The following is a 10,199-nucleotide window of genomic DNA, read 5'->3' on the forward strand; positions in this document are numbered from 1 at the left end:
TAAGTTCAGACTGTCATATCTATTCTCTTTAACTTGTATAAGAGTCACTCTCCTGTTGAAAACGTGTGTAATAACACAGGGAGTGAGGAGAGGGTACCATCCTCTTTTCAATTACACATTTAGGTTGGTATAAGTGTCTCTTAGTCATTGTGCTGATTTGTACGAAAATACAAGAAGCTTCATTCTTTACTAAAATTTACTGAGATTAATAAGTTAATACGTTTTCTTTCTTTTTGTTTGGCTAAATGATGAAATAAACAATTGGTTCACCTATACTGCTTCCTTCAGTTTTACGGTGCTTTATTGGAATGACCAGTGTTTTTACATTTGTATTGCCAAAGCACGTACAGGTGCTGGTCATATATTTATAATATTACCAAAAGTTTATTTATTTCACCAATTCCATTCAAAAGTAAAACTTGTATATTATATTATATTCATTCATTACACTCAGACTGATATTTCAAATGTTTATTTCTTCTAATTCTGATGATTATAACTGACAACTACTGAAAATCCCAAATTCAATATCTCAGAAAATTAGAATATTACTTAAGACCAATACAAAGAAAGACATTTTAGAAATCTTGGCCAACTGAAAAGTATGAACATGGAAAGCATGAGCATGTACAGCAATCAATACACCTTTTGCCTGAATTACTGAAGCAATGCAGCGTGGCATGAAGTCAAATGGTCTGTGGCACTGCTTAGGTTTTATGAGAGCCCAGGTAGCACTGATAGTGGCCTTCAGCACTTCTGCATTGTTGGGTCTGGCAAATCGCATCTTCCTCTTCACAATACCCTATAGATATTCTCTATGGTTAAGGACAGACCAGTAGATGACATGGCACCCCAAACCATCACTGACTGTGGAAACTTTACACTGGACCTCAAGCAATGTGGATTCTGTGCCTGTCCTCTCTTCCTCCAGACTCTGGGACCCTGATTTCCAAAAGAAATGAAAAATTTACTTGTCAGAGAACATAACTCTGGACCAATGAGCAGCAGTCCAGTCCTTTTTGTCTTTTGCCCAGGCGAGACGCTTCTGACGCTGTCTGTTGTTTAAGAGTGTCTTGACACAAGGAATGTGACAGCTAAACCCATGTCTTGCATACATCTGTGTGTAGTTGTTCTTGAAACACTGATTCCAGCTGCAGTCCACTTTGTAAATCTCCTCCCACATTTTTTTAATGGGTTTTGTTTCACAATCCTCCAGGGTACAAATATCCCTATTGCTTGGTCATAGAGCTCTGTGAACAGCAAGCCTCTTTTGCAATGACCTTTTGTGTCTTGCCCTCCTTGTGCAAGGTGTCAATGGTTCTTTTGGACAACTGTCAAGTCTGCAGTCTTCGCCATGATTGTGTAGCCTACATAACTAGACTGATAGATCATTTAAAGGCCTTTGCAGGTGTTTTGAGCTAATTAGCTGATTAGAGTGTGGCACCAGGTGTCTTCAATATTGAACCTTTTCACAATATTGTAATTTTCAGACATGCTGAATTTAGGGTTTTCATTAGTTGTCAGTTATAATCATCAAAATCACAAGAAATAAACATTTGAAATATCAGTCTGTGTGTAATGAATGAATATAATATAATATACAAGTTTCGCTTTTTGAATTGAAATAGTGAAATCAACTTTTTGATGATATTCTAATTATATGACCAGCACCTGTGAGCTTTTAAAGCATTGCAGTAGAACCAACCAAGCTTAAAAGCTCATTTTTAGCCTTGACTAGAATTCAATTGGCCTGTGCTGTAGTCACTCTGTAAAAGCAGGTAAAGCCACTAAGAAACTCAAATGCATCGTATCACAATGACAGCACAATCAAATAAAAGGCATCAAATGCCTTGAATCACATTAATTTGCTTTTACAATAGTCATGTGTAAAAGGAATTTAGCGAGATATTATTGGAGGGTAAATTAATTAATTTACATTCACACTGCCCTAGACACACACACATTACATAATCCAGGAAACTTGCAGAAAAATGACAGTGTGCGCCTCTGTAGCTAATTAATGCAGATAAGCAGGACTGTCTTACTGTACCTTAGGCTGCTGCCTAGCAACACACCCATTAACAAATGCTGAAATTACATTTGAGCCATAGTATTCTGCCTTCTGTGAATATTGCTGTAGTTTATTTTTGATTGCAGGCTGAATCTAAATGCTTTAAAATTACATTAAAATTAGATTTTTCTTTTATTTTTTTAATTAATTTTTTTTGGCTCTTTCTCTCAGGCGTATGATGGCATATGATCGACGTTTAGAGCCACGCTGTGGGTGAGCTGTACCGTATGTTATTGTGTACGGGATGCCAGGAGTATCTCTCATACAGCTGGTTAGACGTCCTGTGGAAGTACTGCAGGACCCCAGTCTGCGCCTCAATGCAACCTACTACATCACCAAGCAGATCTTGCCACCGCTTGCACGAATTTTCAGCCTAATTGGAGTAGATGTGTTCCACTGGTACCAGGAGTTGCTTTAGGTTAGTGGTTTGACATTTTGTCTTTTAGCATATGCAAAATATAAACAAGCTTGAAATTGAAATATCATTCACCTTAAATATATGTATCTACAACTAGTACTTGTTCCTTTGTTTCTGAATTATACTACCTAGTATTCACATAAAGGCACCATCTGATGATAAGCAGGACTGCAAATGTGTAATGTTTTACATATGAAGTTGACATTTGACAATTGACAGGTATTTTATATATATAAAAGTATTTTAATATGCAGAGACAACTGCAAGTAAACCAGTAAATTAAATTTAATCATATAGTTAATTCAGCATATACAAATTGAGAAGGCATTTTAACATTCAAAATGGTGTGCTACCTTTTAAAAAGCACAGTCAAATTAAATGTAAATTTTTAGTATTATTCACTGCATAGGTACAGAAGGCATGGAGCTCTGCGAATGGAGGAGGAGGAGAGCACAAGAAAAGGTACCATCTCTCAGTACTTTACAACGCTGCATTGCCCGGTTTGTGATGAGCTGACACAGCTCGAGTATGTGAAGGTTGTCGGGCTGAACCACAACGTGTTGCTGTCCACCTACACTAAGACTTGCGGCTTTGGGAAAGCCAGCAAGAACAGCTCCTAAAGGTGAGAGGTTGTGTTGTCTTAGTCTTGCCATATGCCATAAAATGCCATGGTTTGTCTCAATGATCATTTGATTGCATCATTCCAATACAGTCTTATTAGCAACCTGTGTATGTTTGCTTGAAGAGAACAAACATACATTTGCGATAAATGTTTAGCTGAAATGAGCTACAGGAAAGTAAATAAATGGACTGTAATAAAATAAAATAAACTTTTGCAGAGTTTTGAAGAAATTAAAATTAGAAAAACAAGCTGGGGTATTAAAGTGGATAGTATATGATCCAGATTGTCGAACCAGCTAGGTTAGATGAAAGATTCAGACAATGGGTCTGAAGAGGAATTACATCTTACTCACATCTAATGGAAATTTACTGAGTTTACAGGCAAGAGTTTGTCAGACACATTTGGATTCGAAAAGCATGATGTTATAAATGCTTGCAAATTATGGATTACTTTAATAAAAATGTTAAATGTTTGATAAAGAGTGATGAAAACCTGATCACAATATTCATCAATGCAGGTGATAATAAGAGGCTGGTATTGAAATTATATGGACATATACTAAAACAGTAAAAACATTTGTCAAACTGTCTAAAACAAAAATGGGAGAAATAATCACTCTTATATAACACAGGATGACTGGGTAAATATGTGGTTGCACAGGCAAACACAACAAACTCAAGATCTTTGTTCAGTTGGAAGTTGAATTGTATATAAATTTTTTCCATCCAAAATCTTGCAGTGGTACGCACAGATGAACAGAGTTTGGCCTTTGTTGGAAATGTGGAACCTCAATGACTAATCGTTTTCATATTTTCTCAATGTATTTAAACATACAATCTTGATATGAAGTGGCACCTGAAATTAGAAAGATATCAGGAGAGGAGTTGATTTTTCATTTATTACGCTGTAGCCATAACATGTAAGTTTCAGGTTGATCCTCCAACAAAGAAGCAGTGATTGGGAATTGTACATGAAATATACTGTTTGTAGAGACTTACAGTTGCTGTTGGACTTCATTTTGAAAAAATCTGTTTAAGTATTTATATAAATGGATTATGTACACAAACCATTGAGGAAAAGTGTAATACTTTTGCTTTCAAAGAATGTATGGAAACACCTAAGACAACCTTTTGTTCCTTGTTCTCAATAAAGAAAAAAATACATTTAAAAAAAAAAATAACAAAAAATTTTATCTTTTGTTGTAATTTGATTGACAGGTATGTAGAAGTTGCAGTGGGAGTGCAGAGCGCCAGGTGCCATGCAGCTCGCTGGACTGTCCTATCCTCTACAAATTATCTCGTGTTAATAGGAATCTTTCCCGAGGACCATATCTTCGCCAGCTGCTGCAACAGTTCTGATAGTCCAGAATTGTGTCCTCCTTCATTTTATTCTGGTGCAAATATTGTGCCATTCAGCACAATTTCTGTGTACAATATAAAAGGTGCTTTTTTTTTTCCTGTGTCCTTGGAGAGTTTCCATCTTATACGGTTTGATTTTGTGTGTACTGCAGTACAGTGGGACTAAAGAGGCCTTAAATACAGAAAAGAGGAAGATGATTTTGATGCACTGTGTTTGAATTTGCTTAGTAGTTGTCTTTAGTGTTGATTAAATTAAATTAAAAGGTTTAAATGGTTAATCCCCCACCCCCCAGATCTGTCTGTTGTAAATAATCCTTGCATATGATTATTCAAAATTCTGTCTATGAACACTGATTAAAAAAATTACGTTTTTTCGCATATGTCCTGGGAAGTTTTATGTCTGTCTATTCTCTACAAAGGCAAGTCTAAGGACAAGCAAGTCAATATCAGCCTTGTCTTTGACTTCTGCAATATGTTTAATAAGTATATATTGTCTGTGTGCATAATTGTCCTTTAAAAATACTTTTCTAATGCTTTATCTATTCTAAACCAGACATCATGTTACCAACTTATGCTACCTACCAGAGCTACATAACCTGTGTTTTTGTAAACATGTAAATAATTTTCTGGTGCTTTGTTTTTTAAACAACATTTGTGGGTGGAGATTTAATATTGATATAATAAAATTCAGTGTATTTAACAAATGTTTGTTTTAGTTAAAATGATAATTTTTACATAATTTTTACAGTGTAAGCTTCACAGAACTGTATTGGAACACTGTATTTAAACAATGTTTTTCAGCCTTTTTGTGTGTTCAATGACCCATAGAAGTGAGTTATAAGTTGCTACATTAATTTGAGTTTTTACTACTGACTTTGAAAAATACAAAAAAAAGATACCTACACAGAAGACCTTCAGTGTTACTTTATCTCTGCTTCAGAGTGTATCACACTCAAAATCGTGTTAAGTGCTGATTGTACATTAGAGATGAACCCCTGCTATTAACAAGCAGAATTACTTAAGAAAAAAGAAATAAGAACTACTGCCACTCAGCCACAACGTTAGATAAAATCAGATTAAATAAATCTTCTCAGCAGAGCAGGATTAAACAACTGTACAAACAGCATCACAGTTGATGTTTTATTTCTTTAAATCAGTGTTTACTTCAGTTGGGCTCTTGACCCTTTTAGAACTTTTTAATAACTTGCAATTGCTATATTGTTTCGCTGCAAACACTGTCCATATTGTTGAATCAGAAGCTTGATGTAATAGATTGCAGATTCTGCTTATAAAGAAAAAAGTTTACTGAATGAAATTAATGCAATAAAGGAGAAATAAAATGTAACAAATAAACATGGCACTGAATGCTTCCATGATGAGGCATTTCTGGTCAAGCTTTTAGACATGAACCCTTTGATTCTTAATAGTGGTGCCGTTAATTATTCATGCTGCAGTGCATGATGAGTTTTTACTATGGTGTTACCAAGCATGAAGAATTTAGTCACCATTGTGATTCTGCTTCTTGATGTCTGTGTGTGTCTGTATGGTGCAGACGTTCATTTATTTGAATTTGTGATAACTGTTGTGCGATGCTGTTTATGTAGTTGTTTAATCCTGCTCTGCTGAGAGCTTTTATTTCAGTTGATTTTAGTATATATGCACACACACACACACATAAACATATACATATGTTGAATGAGACCCAATACAAATAAGATCAAGATCATGATTAGCAGGGCAGGGGAGGAAATCACAAAATTTAAACTGGCACAATGTGTTAATATTTATTAATTAACAATCTTTCAGTATTATTTGAAAATGAAAATAAATATTCTGTTAACATAAAAGATAAAGACAGCCTTGTGAATTGTGCTGGTTAACATTGTGCAAAATACTTTAATATATGGTCAATTAAACAATAACAAATAAGCAAATCTGAGGCAAATAAGATAAGAGATCCAACATCCTAATATACATAGGTGTCCAATAATTAGGCTGATCTGAAATAACAGGACAATTCTCAATTAAATGTACAATGTGCTAATCACACTTCTTTAGAATAATCTTGTACAGTGGTGAGCAGGAACAGGCTTGGTGTGAGTTATGTTGATTTATGTAATGGACTTCAAACCTGCAGTTGGTATTTAGAAAGTACCAAATCAACTAGTTCATGTGATCTTTTCATCCAAGAAAAAGCAGCCACTTCTCAGTTCCTGGATAAGAGCTAAAGTCTGAGACTTCTTTTATGTAGTGCAACATATTAGTCTTTCTTCTCCCTGTTTAGAGATAGTTTGCGTCTGGGAGAGTCTGTGGAAAAGGGCAATGTGTGAGATAGAGACGCCAGGGCTGTAAGGTCTCTCGAGGGTGCTGGCAATGAAGCAGTCACTGATTGGGCAGCAAGTGCACTGGCTGCAACATCAGGTGGCACTGAGGCTTTAGAGGGAGAGCTCAATAGGCTGGCATCATCCATCTCGATCACCTCAAAGTCTGCATCATTCCACTGGTCAGCTTCACTTTCATTTTCCTGCTCCTCTTCTTCCTCCGCATTGTCCAGCAGTGCTTGCCGGTACTCACTATCATCAGAATCCTTGGTGCGTTTCCCAGGGGTTTTTCGCAAGGTGGCGTCCCCTCCTGGTGACGCTAATTTGTACAAGACAGGGAACAAGATCGAAGTAAAAGTGGATGTGCCGAGTGCCAGGTACATCAGCAACGGCTGATTCTGTACCTGCCCCAGTAACAAGCCCAAGAGAGCTGGCAGAACCATTTCTCCAAGAGCTGCACCCACCACAAACACCGCTGCTGACCGCCCTGTCACAGTCGTGTACTGTTCAACCCATGAAATTCCACTAGGAAAAGTTGTAGACATAGAGACACCATATATAGCAGTGCATGCCCAGAGCATAGGGGAATTTCTGCTAAAAAGACAAAGCAGAAGCGCAGAAACTGTGGTGCCCACTAGACTCAGTAGGATCAGGATGCCTGGGTGCAGACAAGCCGCAAAACATATGGCCAGACCACGACCAGCCGCAAATGTTCCCCAGAAGAGTGAATTCAGTCCTGCTGCCTGAACAGGGTTCATTTTAACATAGTCCTTGCCAAAGGTATATATAAAGGAACCGTACGCCACCTCACTTCCAACATAGAAAAAAAAGAACAAGGACAGCAGGAATATGAGTATGTTATGGTGTTTGGAGCACAGCTGCTTTCCTGTAGCTGTTTTGCCTATTCGAGTTGGGGGAACTGCAAGAGTACAAGCAAAAAAAGATGAGCGACACCAATAAAACAAAAGCGCCAATCACAATGTAGGCCCACATGGATGTTGAAGTGGTGCTCTTTAGATAAGAAGATGGCAAGATGGCATTGAAGGTCTTGGACGCATGACCAGACGTGTAAGTGGAGACATTGTTGGAACTGTGGCCAAAGAGCAACTTGGCTATGATTGGAGATGCAAAGGCCCCAGCCGCAAAGCTGAAATGTAGAGCCTGCAGGTGAGGTCCAGCTTGTTCTCCCCATGTATTAAGTATGAGAACATTACCACCTGTTGACAACCAGAAACTCAATTACAGTAGACCTATCACTTTTTTATTTTTCTATTAATTAAATAATAACTACAGCACCTTGTCTACACCGGCATCTTACCTGTATCTAAAACTCCCATTGACACCCCACACCAGACATCAAAATAGTAAGCAGCCATGCCTTGTTACAGAAAGGAGTACCAGACATCCCAAATGCTGTGATTAACAAAGAGAAGCCTGCAGATATAAATCAACTGTGAGTAACGAATCATACTTTATATCACATGTGTATCCAAAAAAATAATAAACATGCCAATACAAAACAAAGGTAACATACTCCAATGTACTACTAGCAAATGTCATGTAACTTCCATGCATTTTAAAGTTTCTAAAATATTACAGCTAAATAAATCTACAAATCTGTGGGGTCCTAACACAAAACAAAAACCATGAGACATGGCTCGTCTGATAATCATTAAACTCATACAAGATAGCTTCTACAAGAGTAACAGGGTTTGTTTTTTGTTTTTGTTTTTTTGAGTAATCTGGTTTTCTGTAGTCTTTTGTTTATTTTGCCCTTTCTGTTCGTTTTCTTTCTCTTATTGATGAATTTAAATAGTTTACCCCAAAATAAAGGTTAATCAGGTTATTCTCCAAACCTGCAACCTTTACAGTCTGTATTGTTAACTGTTAGACCAACTCCTATAATCAGTTATAACACACTTTCACAAGTAAATGATTTACAAAAAGTTAAATATTAAATGACTCTTTCAATTAATACAAAGTCCATTTCTCAATGGAGTTTCTGGACCTTACCCAAAAGTAGATGGGGATTCACACAGTCAAACAGGATCCCTCCTAACAGGGAACCTCCAATATATCCTGACGAACGACCCACAAATATATAAGATAAATTACTGATGTTTTTGTTGACATTGGCAGCCAGGTCTTCAAAAGTAGGCCCCAATACAGAGATGGCCATTCCCTATAAATATAAATTCCCATATAAACAAATATAAAAATATGCAATAGTTATTGTTCAAACAATAATTTGAAATTATAAATAATATCGTTTTTAAAAATAAATAAAAAAGTACAGAATCTGCTCATAAATCATGATTCCTGCTGTGATTAGACCTATATTTGCTATAAATAGATCTTGACATTTTAAATGCAAGTAATTTGAATTAATTTCGGCAGTTTTTCTACATCGCACATACTATGTTACATACTCGGCACATATGGTAACCAAGCAGTATCATGCCGAAATATTACGGAATTACCCTGAATTCATAGTACCACAGTACCCAGGCCACAATGAACCCGTCAGCCCTGTTACACCACTGCTAACTTGTCTGGCATCTTCTTTTATGTAAATAATCCTGTTTCACTAGGATACAGCAAAGCGACCAGGAAATTAACAATAACAGTCATTTTACGTCTATTTCAGCAGTCTTTACTATGAAAATTTCAGGCTTTCTACAGAAACAGGACACTACCTACATAGATTAAATATCAAAACGTAAGGTTTTAAGGCTTCAAATCACAGGTTTTACGTGTTTTGTTTATTTTTGCAACAATCAAACCGAACATGCAAGACCTACCAGACCAAGAAACGATGCGCAAAGCGCTAGACTGACTAGCCATCGCCAGCATGCCCCAGGATTACCAACTACATCAACCTGATCAGTCCCCGGATTCAGTATCCCTTTGCTCCCTTCAGAGCGCTTTTTCAGTCCTTTTTCACTTCTTTACGTTTGTCGAAAACAGTTTCCTCTTCCTGCTCGTCGTGGTCAATGCCCTCTTCCATCTTAGCGAAACGAACGTGCTTTTTCTTCGGCACCGCTTCAGCGGAGGGCATTGCAGCACGATTGTCGCGCTCTTGTGTACGGAAAGCTGTCAACGTTTCCGTTAGTTTATGGTCAACCTAAAATGATCCACATTTGCCCTATTCTTGCCTATTACCGTATTGAATTTATGTTCTGGATATATATATATATATATATATATATATATATATATATATATATATATATATATATATATATATATATATATATATATTTTTTTTTTTTTTTTTTTTTATTATTAATTTATTTTTTTTAAACTGTACAAAACAGATTCAGCGTCGATCATAAGTAACGCAGTAATATCGCGTGATTATACACTAGAATTTAGGTACTATTCAGAAAGCTTGAGGCTCAAAACTGCC

The 10,199-nt window shown here is 36.6% G+C and overlaps 2 pseudogenes; one reads left to right on the top strand and one right to left on the bottom strand.

Moving 5' to 3' along the window:
- LOC122324362 overlaps nt 1-4,594 on the top strand; it is a 55,051-nt pseudogene extending 50,457 nt beyond the window's left edge.
- Nucleotides 4,595-6,662: 2,068 nt separating this feature from the next.
- Nucleotides 6,663-9,958, bottom strand: LOC122324358 (annotated as a pseudogene).
- Between the last annotated feature and the right edge of the window lie 241 nt (nt 9,959-10,199).

This window comes from Puntigrus tetrazona, chromosome 20, assembly GCF_018831695.1.
Source record: "Puntigrus tetrazona isolate hp1 chromosome 20, ASM1883169v1, whole genome shotgun sequence".
Classification (NCBI taxonomy): Eukaryota; Metazoa; Chordata; class Actinopteri; order Cypriniformes; family Cyprinidae; genus Puntigrus; species Puntigrus tetrazona.